The 16,309-nt window shown below is 38.1% G+C and overlaps 1 long non-coding RNA gene across 1 annotated transcript; it reads right to left on the bottom strand.

Annotated features, from left to right (window-relative positions):
- Positions 1-2,096: 2,096 nt before the first annotated feature.
- LOC117830783 lies at positions 2,097-3,893 on the bottom strand. Its single transcript, XR_004634840.1, has 3 exons — positions 3,813-3,893; positions 2,959-3,056; positions 2,097-2,332 (listed from the first exon to the last, which is right to left on the bottom strand). It is a non-coding gene; the product is annotated as an uncharacterized LOC117830783 (long non-coding RNA).
- Positions 3,894-16,309: the final 12,416 nt, after the last annotated feature.

Below are 16,309 nucleotides of genomic sequence, written 5' to 3'. Positions count from 1 at the left end.
TTTGAATTGTCATGAATTATGGTCAAAACATGAAGTGAGAGCAAACAGGGTTTATGCTCTGTTAACCAACTGAATAATGTCACCCAACTCTGTCTTACCACTAGACGGAGCTATGATAGAAGTGTAATTCTGGTAAGTAGGTGGGTTCAGGAAGGGACTTTCAACAAATATGTAAAGTTTGAGTCACTTTGGAGTCAGCAGCTTTCAGTTACAGTGAATCTGGCAAGTTGCCATGGTCATGCAGTGTGTGATGTTGATATACACTCTCATCCTTTCTACCTTTGCTTTACCCTGACCAAGTTTTAAATGGAACTGAATAGGCCCTCAGGGGATGTCTGTGAAAGTTCTTAGTCATCCAGATTAAGGGGATTCCAAGCTTGAGTGGCCTAAGACACCACTTATAATGCAGTCTTGAATTCTCTGTCAAAACAACCATAGCCCCATTTACACCCTGAATCAAGTGACCCCAAAAAGTCACTTAAATCAGATGGTGTTGGCGACTCCAGGAGAAACTTGCTCTACAACAACAACCCTAATGACTCGCTTATGACAGTGGGTGTTGATTACTTCAGTAAGAAGTAGTCTCCATCCCTGGTAATAACAATGCAAACAAATAACAACAGTAGGTGTTGAAGACTCCAGGAGAAAGTTGGTCTATAACTCTGGTAACAATTGTCCTCACAAAACACTAACAGCAGGTATTTTCGACTCTAGGATAAACCTGGTCTACAACCCTGGTAAGAACAACCCTAACAAATAATTTAAAACAGTGGTTGTTGACGACTCCAGGAGAAACTTGGTCTACAACCCTGGTAACAGTAATCCTAATGACTTACTCATGACAGAGGGTGTTGACGACTCTGGGAAGAAGTAGGTCTACAGCTGTGGTAACAACAATCCTAACGAATCACTAACAACAGGTGACTCCATGAGATAACTACTATTCTACTGCTGCGATTATTATGAACCACACAGGTTTACGTTTTTAGGTCTATCTGCCAGTCTGTTTAGAACTGTAGAGGCCTCTCAGACTCGATGTAAAGCGTTGAGTCTAGTCGCCTCTGTAATGGAAGCATTTAAGCCCATGGGATAACTTGTTTAAGTATGCCTAAGGTCAAAAACACTGTGGTTGTAATTGTATGCTGCAGAGTTCCTGATGGATTAATGATAAATATCCAAGCAGCTTTTTGCAGGTATAGACATGATCCATAAGCCCACCAAATATCACAATTCTCGGCTGAGTATACTTCAGGGGCTGAATTTTTGACATTTTGTATGCTCTAATGATAATGGCTAGATTCCAAGAGTGTCCATGCACCCTAACACAATCAAAAGTATGTCTACGTCTTGGATGACAGTTTGGTTCACCTTGTCTTTTTTTCCAAGGAAAAATTCACAGATGCCGGTGATTGGCTGTCAACAGACGACATCAGTTGAGAATGGCTTGACATGGAGGGCAAAGGTGGGGACTGGAAGGACCCTGCACAAACTCACCATCTGTTCAAAAGCCTTCCTTCATGATGGAGCTTATTCATGCAGATACAATGGAGGGGTATGTGAATTTTCTTTTTAAGCAGTGTGAAACACAGGATCAGGAAAAGCATCAGTCAAAAATCAAGAATCTGTGAACCAAAAATTAATTTGCAATCCAATTTACTTTATTTTCTCCCCATATGTCGTCGTCTCGATCAACTGCACACCAGAATCTTTGAGGCTTTTCCAACATATTGCCTTAATACTGCCACCAGTGTCTGAAAAAAAGACTGAAGGATGTGTGAAGAAAACAGCTTTATTACTCCAGAGGCAACCGACCCGGAGAACTGTAAAATTGGTCACAGGAATGGTATCGATCCACCTTTTCAAAGCGCTTTTGTGACTTGACTTTTAATGCTGCTTTTATAAAAGCTCCCTTTTCTGCTCTGTGTTTCTCCTTACCCTACAAAAATACATTTGATGTTTTTTTATGCAAAGTGTGAGACAGGAGGTAATGATTTCTTAACTGCGTGGTAATTTGCTAAAGTTGTCTTCAAACTGCATCGGTGGAAAATGTGTTTTTTTTTAAATGGAGTTTAAATTACATAAATATTTACATATAATTATAATATATATAATATGTATTTATTTACATATATTTATCTTACATAGAAATATTGATAAAATCCTCAATCTGAACAGTTTACAGTGAAAGATAACCATCCTCAAAGATTTAGGTTTCTGTAATCGATCCTGAGTCATGCAATTGTAAACATACAGTACACGGGTCTGCCTGTGAACGGTGCAGGGTGACCTTGTGAGAAACGGGGAACAGGTCCTCACACAGATCCAGCCTGCACTGTAATGGAATGGGAGATGAGGAGGATGAGCCTGTGCGACCATCTTGAGCAGACAATGAGTGATTGTCCGGGGAATGCTTCCTAACATAATGCATTACCGCAACATAATTGACTTTAGTGCAAGACAAGGTACCCAAGGGCTAACAGTTTAGCCCCAAGGTTACATTTTTGGGTCTAGACGGAAGTATGAGAAGGTTTGTGTCAAGGTGGACAAAGGAGTAAAATACACAAAAAGATCCATTATCCTTGACCTTGCTAGCAGGAGTGTGTATTAAAAAGAGTGGCTCGCTACATCTCAGACAACTAAGGATGCAATTTAATGGAATCCTGACCTCCCCAAGATAATTCAAAAGCTTCTCCACGATAGTTTTTTTTATTCCCAGGAGTTCAATCAACCTTTACAGGCCAGCTGAGAGACTTTTCTAGATGATCCGTCTATGAGAAAGCAGAATAAACACATGCATGCATACATCTTCCTGCCATATGATCAGGAACTGTGCCAGTGGAAGCAGGTCTGACATTTAACGAGGCCCGCTGACTGAGTCTGGCTTCAGTCTCTGGCTAAATGACAGCATATTTAGTGTCATCACCCATCAAGAATGTGTCAGTGCGCTGTGCCTCTCACCCTGATTGATGGTCCCTCCTGGGTGTATATTGAAGAGCAAGTCGTCCCACCAATGTGTCACTATCCGTGTGTAATGACCCACCAGAAGGCTGCCATGGCTGAACAGAGAGCAAGAGTAAGCAACAAGTCTGTGCCAGCAAACAAAACCAATGCCCCATGAACTTAATCAAAGAATATAAATGATTATTAATATGCAAACAGACAATTCAAGTTAATGGAAATTTGGCTTCAAATAAAGAAATTCATTTAGCCAATAAAGGATCCAGAGTGAAAATAAATTCCCCAAACTAGTAGAAAAAGTTGTTTTAAATATTGATGATTGACATCTGCCTGGCTCAAAGCTTTTTCAACTGCTTACTGAATAAATTAAGAGCTGATGTTGAGCTATCCAAATCAGTTAGCAGTTAGTATACACCAGCAGCATTAGCTTGAGGCCCCTATATTCTCACAAAGCAGTGAACAAGCTCCTAAATGATAGCTCTTTAGCATTAGCTAGTGCAGTGTTATTGTGGCGCTGAACTCCCACTGCAGACATTCAACATCACAGAATATAGATGCCAAATAAAAACTTTCATACCCTGGTGGACAGGGTACACAACTTCATTGTTACCTTGTGCCCTGTAAAATGCACACTTGCATGCCCTTAGGTTACACGGCCACTCTAATTTAAACAACCAGCTGGCTGAGAGGCCTGTGTTAAAGTTAGCATGGCATGCTGCCTCAGTGTGTGAAGGCCTTTGACAATGAATGTAGAAAAAAACATCTTCAAGTAAACAAAGCACACACTGTTTGTTTCTGTACATAAAACATTGTATTCATTGTTAAACATCTTAAATGTATCTTTTGTTTGTCACCTTTCCTACATTGCAATGCTTGAATCCCACATCCAAAACCAGGAACTGCCAAACAGAACTGCAGCCTGCCATTGGCTTATGTGGAGGTGTGCCAAGTGGAAGGCACCATGTCTGAATGAGGTGGAGGGGTGTTTTGACAGATGAAATGACAAATGCTCTTTGAAATGCAATTTGAGAATGAACTTTATGTAAATGTTTTCGGATAATGATTCTGTAACCCCACTGCATGTGTTTGGATCATTTGCAGAACAGGTAGGAGTTTCAGATGAGTTAATTGATTACAAATAATTTAGCCCTCACTCTTGGTATGAGCCAGCTGATATATATCAGGTGTCTGGATGTCCTTGGGGGAGTTGCTGGTTGAAGTTGAAGTCACATTGGTTGTTGAAGAGTTTTTTTTCCTTTAAGTATTTTTTTTCCTTATCCCCTAGGTATGCATTACACACAGCAGCACATGGGTTTATTTCTCCACTGAAAATAAATACACTTGGATTGCGGCTTTGACTTTTGCCTCATTTTGAGCCAAATCAACTAGGCCATCCTTTCACTCCTAGTCCATTTTACTTCAATAAAAGTGAAAGTTGCTTAGTCAAATTATTTCTTAGAGTAAAAGTACCAGAATACTTACCTTTTAAGTAATCTACTCTTTAAAAAAAATCTCAAAGCATTGTTGTTTGATTGCATGGTATCAGTGCAGTGCATTTGCAGCTTCAAAATAATAGAAACAATAATGGGAACAACCAAAAAAAAAAACACACAAGTAAAGTACAGATTCTCACAAAATGTAAAGTATTCAAGTAAATGTGCTTTGTTACTGCCTACTACTCCTGCCACAGTCTTATACAGAAGACCACAGCAATCAAAACTCAACACCCACACGTTAGCTATCACCCGCAGCCATCAAAACTAGACCCACAAATTGTGTTGGAATAAAGTGTATACAGAAATATAGCTGCTGTATGACATTTCTAATGATTGGATCAAGGGCTAGATAAAACAACTGTCAGAAGTTAAATACCATTTTAAAATGCTTTCTAAAACTCTTAATGCTTACGTCTATACATGTTAGAGTTGGACGCACCGGCAGGAAGGTAGGACCCAAGCACAGATGCTCATAGCCTGACTGGTGCAATTAAGGTAGGCAGGTAGGACCATTTCAAATATTTTCTGATACTTTAAAATGCTTAACTGTAAGTATTTTAATGTTGGTAGTGCGGGAAAGGAAGGTAGGACCCAAACCCAGGGTGAGGATTGGCAAGTAGGTCCAGGATACAAGAGTTGAAAAATATAAAGAAAAACGCAAGCGGTGTAACAAGAAGAAGCAAAGACAGTGAACCGACAACTGAACCATGGAAGGAGTACAGTATGTTAGGTGTGGGAACAATTAAAGAAATTGATACAGGTGAGTGGAGAATCTGATTGCATGGCTGGCTGGACAAGTGTATTGTTGAGGAAGGGAAGGACAGGTATAAGGTGGGGAGGTGGAGAATGGTAGAAGACTTTTTGAAGAGAGAATGTAACTGTTGGACAGAATAGGCAGATAGAGTGTTATAACATTAAACCTTAAATTACGTGGTTAGAAGTCTACTCTGGATTTCGGTTTCCAGTGGCTTTGAAGAATTCAATATGATTATCCGAGGAACATTACATTATGCAAATGGTATTCATCTACATGTGCATAGAACATATCCACTAGCTGCAACGTGAATTTGGGATAGTTCTAGTAACACTTTTGAAGAGTTAAGTGTCTCCCTGTATTTTATCTGGAAATAAGTTTGAAAAAGAATAAATTTAGGAGAGGAGAACTCGTGTTTTTATTCATTCATGTTAAGTGACAGCCATAGAGCTTCTTGTGTGTATTGAGTATTTGATAAATGTGCACTTAATGCTCAGTCTCAGTGAAGTTTATTTATCACTGATGTTATATTTATCTTTAGATACAGCAGCTTAGAAGACAGACTCCAAATGCAGCCACTCAAAGTCCAATAATGTGTCCTGGTGGTAAAATGTATATCGATGGAATAATCTGTGCTGTTATTCACTGTTTGTGTGTTTTTGTGGGAGAAAGATGTTATTTTTCAGCAGCAAGGAGACTGAGTTTTCACACAAAAGTAATGTTTCACCCTCATTGCTACGCTACACAAGTGGAAAGGCGGCTGAAAGCTTGACCAGAAAATAACAGAGAGATCTGTCTTCTGTAAAATGAGCTAGAAACTTAAATCCTCGGTGGGTAAGCCCATTATCTGTCGAAGGGATTCAAGGGAGAAGCCCTTACATGACAGTGGAATTAAAAAGGAAAGGGGGAAAAAAGATTTGAGTGTACAGCAAAGTAGTTAATTCATCTTAACATATTCAGAAAGTTGAAAATAAGCTGAACAGCGTCACCAGTTTCATTAGAAAAAAGTTCATATTGGTATTGAAGGCAGAGCTTCTTTTTTTTTCTCAGGTATTCTCCACGGATCCTTCCCAAGAGACCTGTCCTCCATCGAGACCTCAATATTGAACACGAAGGTACCCTCGAAGCTGTTTTCCACCTGTCGAGATGTTTTTGTGTCGGCCGCGGGGGAAGCAGCCATGTTTTTCTGATTGTGGGATTAAATGGAGGTGGTAAGGATAGCAGGCTTCAGATGGCATCAACACTCTGTCAGACAAGTGGATGTTTTCAATATAGGTTTTATATAACAACGTCTGGTGTCTTGTTTATTTATAAGCCACCAAACTGACGTACTGCAACAAGAAAATATTACAAGTTATATACACTAGGCTTGACATGTATGGTTTTTAGGGACATAGAATAGAACAGAATAGAATAGAATAGAACAGAATATATCTTTATTGTCATTGTACATTGTACAATGAAATTGAGGTGCAACACCTTTCAGTGCAAAAGATGCATCAAAGAACAGTAGTAAAAGAAAAAGAAAAAAATCATATAACCATAAAAACAGTGGACAAATATAGATAAATAAAAACAAATAAAAACATGAGACCCATCCAGCATTCAACAGGCAGGCATTCAGTGAACAGGAAGATTGCACAGTCCCATTTTAAATTGCATTACTTGGCATTTAGTGCACTTATTGCTCTGGGATAAAAACTGTTTTTCAGCCTATTTGTCCTTGTCTTAAATGTCCTGTATCTCCCACCCAAGGGCAGAAGTTCAAACAGGTGATGTCCCGGGTGTGTTTGGTTCCTGAGGATGTTTCTCAATTTCTTGAGACACCATGGGCTATAAAGTTTATCCAGGGATGGGAGAGGCATGTAGAGCAATGTGGAAAAATAGTTGTTAGAAGTCTAACATAATCAGTTGAAGTCAGTATTTATCTACTCCCGTCACAGTAACGCACCAACAAGCCATCAAAGTCGAACACAAACAAAGATGAAATATAAGCGTGATTCTTACGGCTGCCACAATCAATATTTATTATGAAAAATTTATAAAATGATCTTGTGTGATTTAAGAGGAGTTCCTCAGTCATGAGCTACTGGATTATTATCACCTGATGCCACAACTCCTCTTTGGGCTACAGACTGTGTTGAAGTCTTTTCAATCTCAATACCTATCAGCTATTATCCAAAGATATATGCCTCTGGCTACGATGGCCAATGTCTCTGTATTAGCCAGCAATTAGCGATTAACAACTTCTGGCCAAATATATTTAGAGCCAAAAGAGAGTTGCTAGTTTTCTATTTCACCTGAAAAGGCAATGTGTCAGCTGTCAGTCTTTTATTGCAATACATTTAATTGCTGATGGTATTTTTATAGATTTCCTTTAATAGACTGTTAATTAACAAGATACAAAGTTCTGTTATAAAAAGTATGTGACCATTTGTATCCCAACTTACATTTCTTTTTTCAGGGAGATAACGAGTTGTTTTCCACTCCTTGCACTCCTGTTTGAAGGCATGTTTTCTGCCTCTGTCGTGGCCATCAGCCAATCACAGCTCAGGATTTAAGGGTCGCACCAGCATGCCTCGTCAGTCCCCACACATACCCTCAGGCAATGATAGATTCCGAGTGGTACAGCAGTTGATGCCCTCATTAGATTTTAATACATCACTTGAATACATGATGATGTAAAGATTCAATAAGCACTTTTTGCTGCTCTTGTGGCCTCACAGCTTGTGAGCAGAAATGAATTACATTGCTACTGGTCACGAAGATTCATGATGAATATTTCCTCAGGATGCCAGGGATTTCTAACTATTGCTGTTAATGACAATGCGTACCTTCTGCCACAGTCGCAGGTAATTTAAGGAATCCATCATAATCTGTTGTCAGACACTTGAACAGAGAATGATGCAGAGACACTGCAAACAGACTGCAGACAATACCCACATGTCTGCTTGTCTGTTTTCCAAAAACAAGCATTAACTTTGCAACTGAGTAATATAAATGCTTCAAGCAATGACTAATACATTCAAGACAAGCATCTTTTTATCACGTTTTAATTGAGGAGGTTTTACAGCTTGATGACATCATAACCCTCTTCAAACAGGCTGCATTAAACCCCTGGTCTACTTATAAAAAGGAGCATTGTACAGTCTGAGCAGACCAAGGACAAATTAGTGTCAGTGAAGTTGACTGAGACAGAGCAGGTGCCCTGGTGAATGTGAATTGCGGTAATGCATTTTATTATCAAATATTCATGAATCATCGTGCATTGCAGCTCATGTTGTACGCAAGTGTCTAATTGCCAATTACACCTGCAGCGATGGGGAAGAGTCCAGCAGTGTGACAGGAAGAGCTGAAATTCATGCCCGAGGTCATTTTTTAAAAATCCTTCCCATCTAAATCCATAAGAATAACAAACAACCTAATAATGGTGTTGTTTGAAGGACAGTTAAAGGACCTCCTTGTTAAAAGACAAAGTGACCTCATGATAAATTTAACAGAGAGCATCACATCCATCCAGAAAAAACATCATTAGCGGAGATATAGAGATGTGTCATCTGTGCTGACATCTTAAGAGCCTTCTTTGTAACGGTAAAAACAAAACAATAAAAAACAAACACATATTTTGCTTTTAGCACATCCCTATTGTGTATCCAATTTTTCTCTACACAAAAACTTCTCTTTAGTTCCTTCTTCCTCTGTGAGGAATTTAAAGTATTATAAATTAACATTATAAATCATTATGTAAGGAGTCTGGGGATTATTAAGATGGCTTCTTGATCACATACCGTCTATATGAATTACAATATTTCACTCCTATCACACACAAAGTGTCATTTGGGGTGAAATCTCTTGTGAAATGCAAAATTGAAGCTTATTTAACATAAATATATCAAGTGTTTCAACTTCTCATGAGTTTTTCAAGACTTTTCTATAAACAATTAATCTTTTAGATCAGCAAATACAAGTTTTAATCTTTGATGAGTGGAAATGTATCAACTCTTCTGAAAAATAAACGCCAATCAAAGCTTCTCTCTGAAGTTTTAAGCCAGTTATGAAGCACAGTCAAAGTCATGCTGATGCCTTTATATCAGCTATAAAAGCAATGCAGGTTATAAGACTGATTATAGAGTTATTTGTAATGATTGTTCTGCTGCCATCATAGGTGTCAGATGATGCCATTAATGGCACATGGACCTGGAATGCCTTTTTTTGTTTTGCTTGACAATTAAGCAGTGAGTAAAAAATGATAGTGTTGAAAGAATGAAGGATGAGAGTTTTTGCAAGAAAACAACTTATTTATGTAAAGAATGAGATAACATAGAGAGGGGATGTATTGTTTTGTCCACAGGGGGCACCAAAGTCAACACAAACAGAACATTTGTAGTGGTAGCTTTAAATAAGTCAAATATTCCCAACCCATTTTAAAAAATCACCATCACTGCTGTCAGTGTGAAAACATTAATTGTGATGTAACAAAGGCCAAATTAGTATTTTTAACCTCATGTTATTTTATTTCCCTTTTGGCACACTGTACTTGCAATTTCGTCCAGCTGCCACCATGATAGAAAATTAAGATTCCCCTGCACTTTTGAATGCCACATTTCAATTTAAAAACTTTGAGACGTCTCAGCTGACCATTCAAGAGTAAAATGCACAATGAGCCAAACGGTACTTTGAGTTTGAGCTACTGTCTGCGAGTTAAGCATACAGGTGCAGCTGATCTGACTGATCTCAGCAGGCAATCGTTCACAAAAGCCGGCAGAGTGTCCATCTGTCGCAGATCAGTTGATGGTATCACCTCAAGACACTAGTAAGAATTGCTTGACATTATTAATATCAACTTAAAAAGGGTTCAGACCACACTGGTGTAGCAGTGCAGCATTCATTTGATCCTAAATCTACTTGTAAAAGTCAAAATAACAAAGCAAATTTCTCTCTATTCATTTGATTCCTGAATCACAACATTAATAAAACTTGCTTAACATTGTTAATATATGGATTTAAAACTGTTTAAATGCAAACTAATGGGATTTTATAGAAGTGATTATAAATGCCCTTAATTAATTACACCCAGGGTGTAACAGCCCTACTAAAGACACGTTAATTGAGTTGGTATGTGTCTCTGTCATGGAAGACGTATCACTCCTCTGTTGATCTTTCTTTTACATTTTTTGTTAATTGTGAACAAAATTCTGATTTTACCAAACTTTATTCTCCACTGAACCCAATCATGATAAGGTGGTCTTTGTCTGAAGCAAGTATAAATAGATGATATTGACATGCCTAACACTTGTCTCTGTGTAGCTGTTTCAATTCTGATCACATAAAAGCCGTCTGTAGTGCGACCTCATAGTTTCTGAAAGGACTAGCTTCTTTAGTCAATTACAAAAGCAATCAATAATCCCAAATGAATGTTTGACGCTAAGCTGTCGTGGTGTAGGGGCCATTGATGAGATTTCTGTAACTTCTTTCTGCACTGTTAGTTTTATAGATTGCATTTGCCATGCAGAGAAAATGCTGTTCCACTTTGTTTATCTTAAGAATTACCTGTGTTACCCTGAGATAAACATGATTCACATTACAAGTAGATAGATATCTTTTCAACGCTCGCAAGATGAGGGGAAAATGGGGACATGAGACCATATATGAAAATCAAGTTACAAAGTATAAAAGCTGTAAACAGTGCTGTGCTGCCTGTATGGTTTTACACAAAGATGTCTTGGTCTTATAGAGGCTGTTACTATATCTATAGTAACTTGATGTCTGGGTAAATAGGTGTTTTTTTCAAACTATAACTCATGACTCTCCACTTAGTGCTGTTTTATTCAATGGTAAATGTATTCCCTGAAGAAAAGCTCAACAGTGATAAAAGGTTTCACCGGAATATTTCAGTGAAAAGTGCAGCAATAAAGAGACGCAGTAAGAATGTCAGTGCAGAGCAGACCTGCTATTGCTTTTAACCATAACAGGACTCAGTATTTCCTTTAATTTGTTTGTCAGACTCCAGGTAGTTTCCTCATGTAAACAAGAAGAAAACGGACTGACAGACTGTCTTCACTGCTGCAGATCTCCACCAGGTCTCTGTGGTCTCAGATAACTTTTGATTTATCTCTTCTCAAAACTTTTCAACATTGTTTTGCGTTTTTTTTGGGTCATTTTTCATGACTGGCCTGCAGGTATCACAGAAGCTTACTGTGGAAACCTGGCTCTCTGCTAGCTTTGAGATATGCTGACAGTTTTGTAAGCCTATAAAGTACAGCAAATGATACCTTGTTTTGGACTGTAACTAACTATAATCAATTTATTGACTTAACCTGCACATCCCTAGTGAAAACTTATGTCAGATAACAGACTCTCAACCGTGGATCTATTATTTCAATCAATTAATCAATCTTTATTTGTATAGCGCCAACAACAAACGTTATCTTAAGACGCTTTTACAAACATAGGAGGCCTAGACGATTCTATGTCAATTAATGAACAGAGACCCAACTTCAAGACAGGGTAGGACTCTGTCTTACCCCACCTTAATCCACCATGAGCATTGCACCTTGCAATATTTAGCAAGGTACAGTGGCAAGGAAAAACTTCCTTTTAACAGGCAGAAACCTCAGGCAGATATTTTCTTTTCTCCATATCTAATTCACATTTTTCAGTGAAAGTGAAGACTTATATAATGTGTTCCTATAACTCAGACTTCTTACTGTACCTGTGCAGCCTCAGTCGTCCTGTGGTGTTATGTGATCCTATTTCTTACTGTTCTGTCTGGATGGGCCCTCTGGACCGACTGAAACAGTAAGTCATTGAATGTCGAGGAGTTTTCCTCCATCTTTTGCTGAATATTTCCATCTTGACTCCCCTGGTTGTCCGCTACTGTGGTTTTGATGTCTCTCACCTCGCTGCTTTCAGGTCTTCTGCCCCTGTAGACAACTCTCAGATCTCCCGAGAGGCTTAATTTGGTGATGATAGGATGGATGTCTGGCTGAGGTGCTCACCATCATGGCAGGCTTCAGGTTGGGCAAATCATTTCCCTACTGGATGTCCAGCATTGCTGCTTTATCTCCTGGGATGCAGATTAACCTTGAGTGGTCATAAATTCCAATCAACACACACTCTTTGTTCTCTGAATAATGACAGGCTTGATAAGAGGAGTTTGAGAGTGTTGAGCTGTTTTTTAAACTGGCTCACTTTCTGTTATTTACATGAAATGAATACTTCAGTTTCTGTTGTTTTCACAAATTATGTTGCTTAGAATTTTTTGGGATGCATTGTTAGAGGTATAATAATACACTTTAGTTTCAGAATGTGATCTGAATTGTGTCATTAAAGACAACCAATGTTACCTAAACATTGGTATTGAATAACTGTATTTTTATGCCTACTTATTGACTTATTGACTTATGAGTGATGAGACATTTAATGACAGCACTGGAATATGTTCGTTGTGCTCATGTAAACAGTTATTGTGTTATATTTGAAAGAATGCTGTGCCTATGTTGGATACCTAAAAGTGTTATGGTATTTACTGCAAACACAAGCTTGACATGCAACAAGCTGCATTAGTACGTTTTATTCAATCTTAAGCAAACAAAAGCAAATATTCACAGTGTGGTTCCAAAATTGTTGCAACTGTGTGAAAATGATTAAAGTCTTCGAATCCCAGCCATCACATATCCATCAAGTTGTGGCAGATCCGGGAGAGAACAAAGCCTGTTGTTCATGTTTTCAGAAGTCTGTTCGTCTCAGTATAGAGCCGGCAGGAGGCTCAGGTGCAGCAGAGAGAGACAATCCCTTCATATTTAGAGGGGGAATAGACCTGTCAGTGCTGTAGAAACCCCTTGAAGAACCAACCAGTGGAACCACATGCAGCTCTCTCAGCACACGCCACACTTATCTGCAGTGAACCAGTGTGGAAAGATGCAAACAAAGAGCAGCATCATGCAAGAGGCAGACGTTCTCAATGGGCGACGTTTGTTTGTGTTTTTTCAACAGGGGGTTTCTATGTGGTTGATTTGGATGCATCGCACACAACATTAATCAAATTTCAGTGATATGTGTAGCTGCTTCCAAACAAAGAATGTGGGGGTGTGTTTATTTGTTTAATGTTTGGTTAAATAACTTTCCTGTCTGTAACCCTCATATCGAGCTGGCTCATTAACAGGAGCAGGATTTTATTCCCACAATTTCCCTTTGTCATTATAATGAGATAAAGGTGCTTCAATGGCTTTCAAAGATTCCTTACAAAGGGTGCTTTACCTGGAAAATTGGAAATATTCTCTCAGTGTTTGAGTTTCTTGTTACCTTGAGTATCAGGGTGACTTGCCTTAAAATCACATACATGTATATTTATTGTTGTGTTTGACTCATATCTACACATTTGAAAGCACTTGCTAGAAGGCCTGGAGCAGAATGTAAATGAATGGGATACAATTTAAATGTTGTTTATGGTGCTGCCAAATTCTTGTTAAGAAAAATCATTTTAGAGACTGATAAGCTCCAGCTCAGACTATTTAAAAAGCATATTGCTTTCTGTGAATTACACACAACCTGGAATAAAAGCCACACCAATAAAAGACTGCCTGTTTTTGGGTGGTTTCTGGAGAGAAAAGGGTTTAAACTGTGTTCCTGCTGGAAGACTTCCATCAGGATCAAAATGAGTAGTTTCTATGCAGATGTGTATCTCTTTTTAGCAACATCTGTTATTACCACCCTGCCAGCTACCCTAATGGTAGTCGAACACGGCCTACTCTGGCGTTGATAGTTGTGAGGTATGGGCAAATTCACTGCCCCTAACCAATTCCCTGATACTTGCGCCAGCTTGCTCCACTGGTCACTTGTAGTCTTAAATTGAAGAGTCTTTTCAATCAAACCAGCAGTCCACAAGATTTATTTACTCAAGTATAAACCACAGTTTTCTTGAAATGCCTTTTAAACCTGATGATCAAGGAAAGCGTTAGCAAGTGGTACCACTAGACTGGTTGGCCTTGTAATGTATCAGCAAACTTTGTGCAGCAAAGTGGCTGCTTGATTCTCTGAGCATCATCTTCTGGATAAATTACTGAAACACATTTTGTAGCATTCTGGTATATTGGTTACACTGGTGTGAACGACACTGCTCACTTTTTAGATAAGAAAAATGTACTAAAGTTGTGTCTTATACACCAAATTTTACAGTACAGAAAAGAAAAAAAACATTCTCATGTTGGTATACAAATACAATTATACTGTCAGCAGCCATTAGCATAGCTAAGCAAAAAACACAAAAAAAGAGAGAGAGAGAGAGAGAGAGAGAGAGAGAGAGAGAGAGAGAGAGAGAGAGAGAGAGAGAGAGAGAGAGAGAGAGAAACAGCTTAGCCTGTGGTCCAAAGATAACAGAATCCTCTAGATGGTCCTGTTAAGCTCACCTCAACCTATTTTATCTAATTTGCTTCATTCTTACCACAACCTGAGTTAAGAAATGATACATTGGTGATTTATGGAGTGCTGTGCTGTGAACAGTGAAGACCTGGAGTCTTGGCCTGTTTGTTAGCCTGCATAAAAACAAACATTTGTCAGATTTCCATACATTCATATAGGTATTCCCAAACAGCAGTATAACATAGTGACATTATCAGAGATTCCCATCCTGAGCATAACATTATAGGAAAATGGCCACTGTGTGAATATGGTAAATATGTGAGCTGTGGAGGTGATGGTCTGTGAGTGTTGTTACCGTTGAACAGACCCTCGCTAGCTAGTTTCCCTCACCTGTCAATTATTTGCTCTGTCAACATCTTGCCAGCTAGAGCTTTATATTGTGTATGTAAATGGTGAATAAGTGAGATCTGATGTTGATTGGCATGTTTTGTCACCTATGAAGAGCTGGACCTTGTTAGCTGGTTGAATACCTGTGCATTCAGTGCATGCTAGGCTACACTAAGCTCTTGCTAGATTTAGCTTCAGAGTATTAATTTTGTCATCTTTTGATAGTATAATGAATGTTGTCCTCTTGCTCACATTCACACACGGTTTATTTAATTATGACTTGTTTATTGAACACAAAATATGCTGCAAAAAAAGTGAGGCGTAATTTAATCTTTTAGTTTCAGTTTCCATTTAGCCTGCAGTCTGCTTCGGCAAACTATCTGACCTGGAACATGAAGCAGCTACATTGTAAATAAATAGGAATCACCCAGCTAGCAGGGAAAGTTCTCACTACATTGGCTAACATTCCCTATAAGTTCTGATTATGTTTCAAGACAAGGTTGTAAGTGAAATATTCAAAGAACACCTTAAGTATGTTTATTTAGTAAATAATGTTTCTTTTTTGTTAACGATTTATGAAAGATGAAAAGTTTGTCTTCGTCATTCAGATGATGTTTTGATAATATTCTTTAGGTAACAGACAAGGTTTTGACTGTAATATTCAAAGAACATCTTAAGTATGTTTATCGGTTTAAATAATGTTCCTTATTTTGGTTAACTATCAATGAAAGAAGAAAAGTTTGTCTTTAACATTCAGATGATGTTTTATTCAAAGAACATCTAAAGGGTGGTAATTGATTTAAATAATGTTCCTTTTTTGTTAACAATGAATAAAAGAAGAAAAGTTTGTCTTTAACATTCAGATGATGTTTTGATAATATTCTTTAGATAACAGATTATTGAATGTTTTCTGTAAAATGTTCCCATAATGTTACTTAATAACAAAGAAGCACAATTCTCAAAGCAACATGTACAGAATGTTTTCAGGACGTTTCTGATGCCTCTAATCACAAAATGTTTTATTTAAGCATTCTGGTGATATTTAATTAGAACAAAGACAGAATGTTTTTCCTTAAAATTCAAAGGATGTTTTGATAACATTCTTTGGGTCACAGATTATTGAAGTTTTTTTTTGAGTATGTTATCTGAGAAAAAATTGTGAACAGAAAGAAAACTTCCCGCTGAGAATGTTTCCAGAACATTAGGGGACTGTTGTCACTTAACATTTTCTGAATGTTTACCAAACATTGTATTCATGTTTTTAGAGAATGTGACTAAACATTCTCTGAACACAAAGCAAACTTCCCGCTGAAAACATGTCAGTAACATTCTCTGTAACATTAACATAATGTTT

The sequence above is a fragment of the Notolabrus celidotus genome, chromosome 19, assembly GCF_009762535.1.
Source record: "Notolabrus celidotus isolate fNotCel1 chromosome 19, fNotCel1.pri, whole genome shotgun sequence".
Lineage (NCBI taxonomy): Eukaryota > Metazoa > Chordata > Actinopteri > Labriformes > Labridae > Notolabrus > Notolabrus celidotus.
The sequence above is the reverse complement of the archived record's forward strand: the minus strand, read 5'-3'. Positions and strand labels throughout refer to the sequence as shown.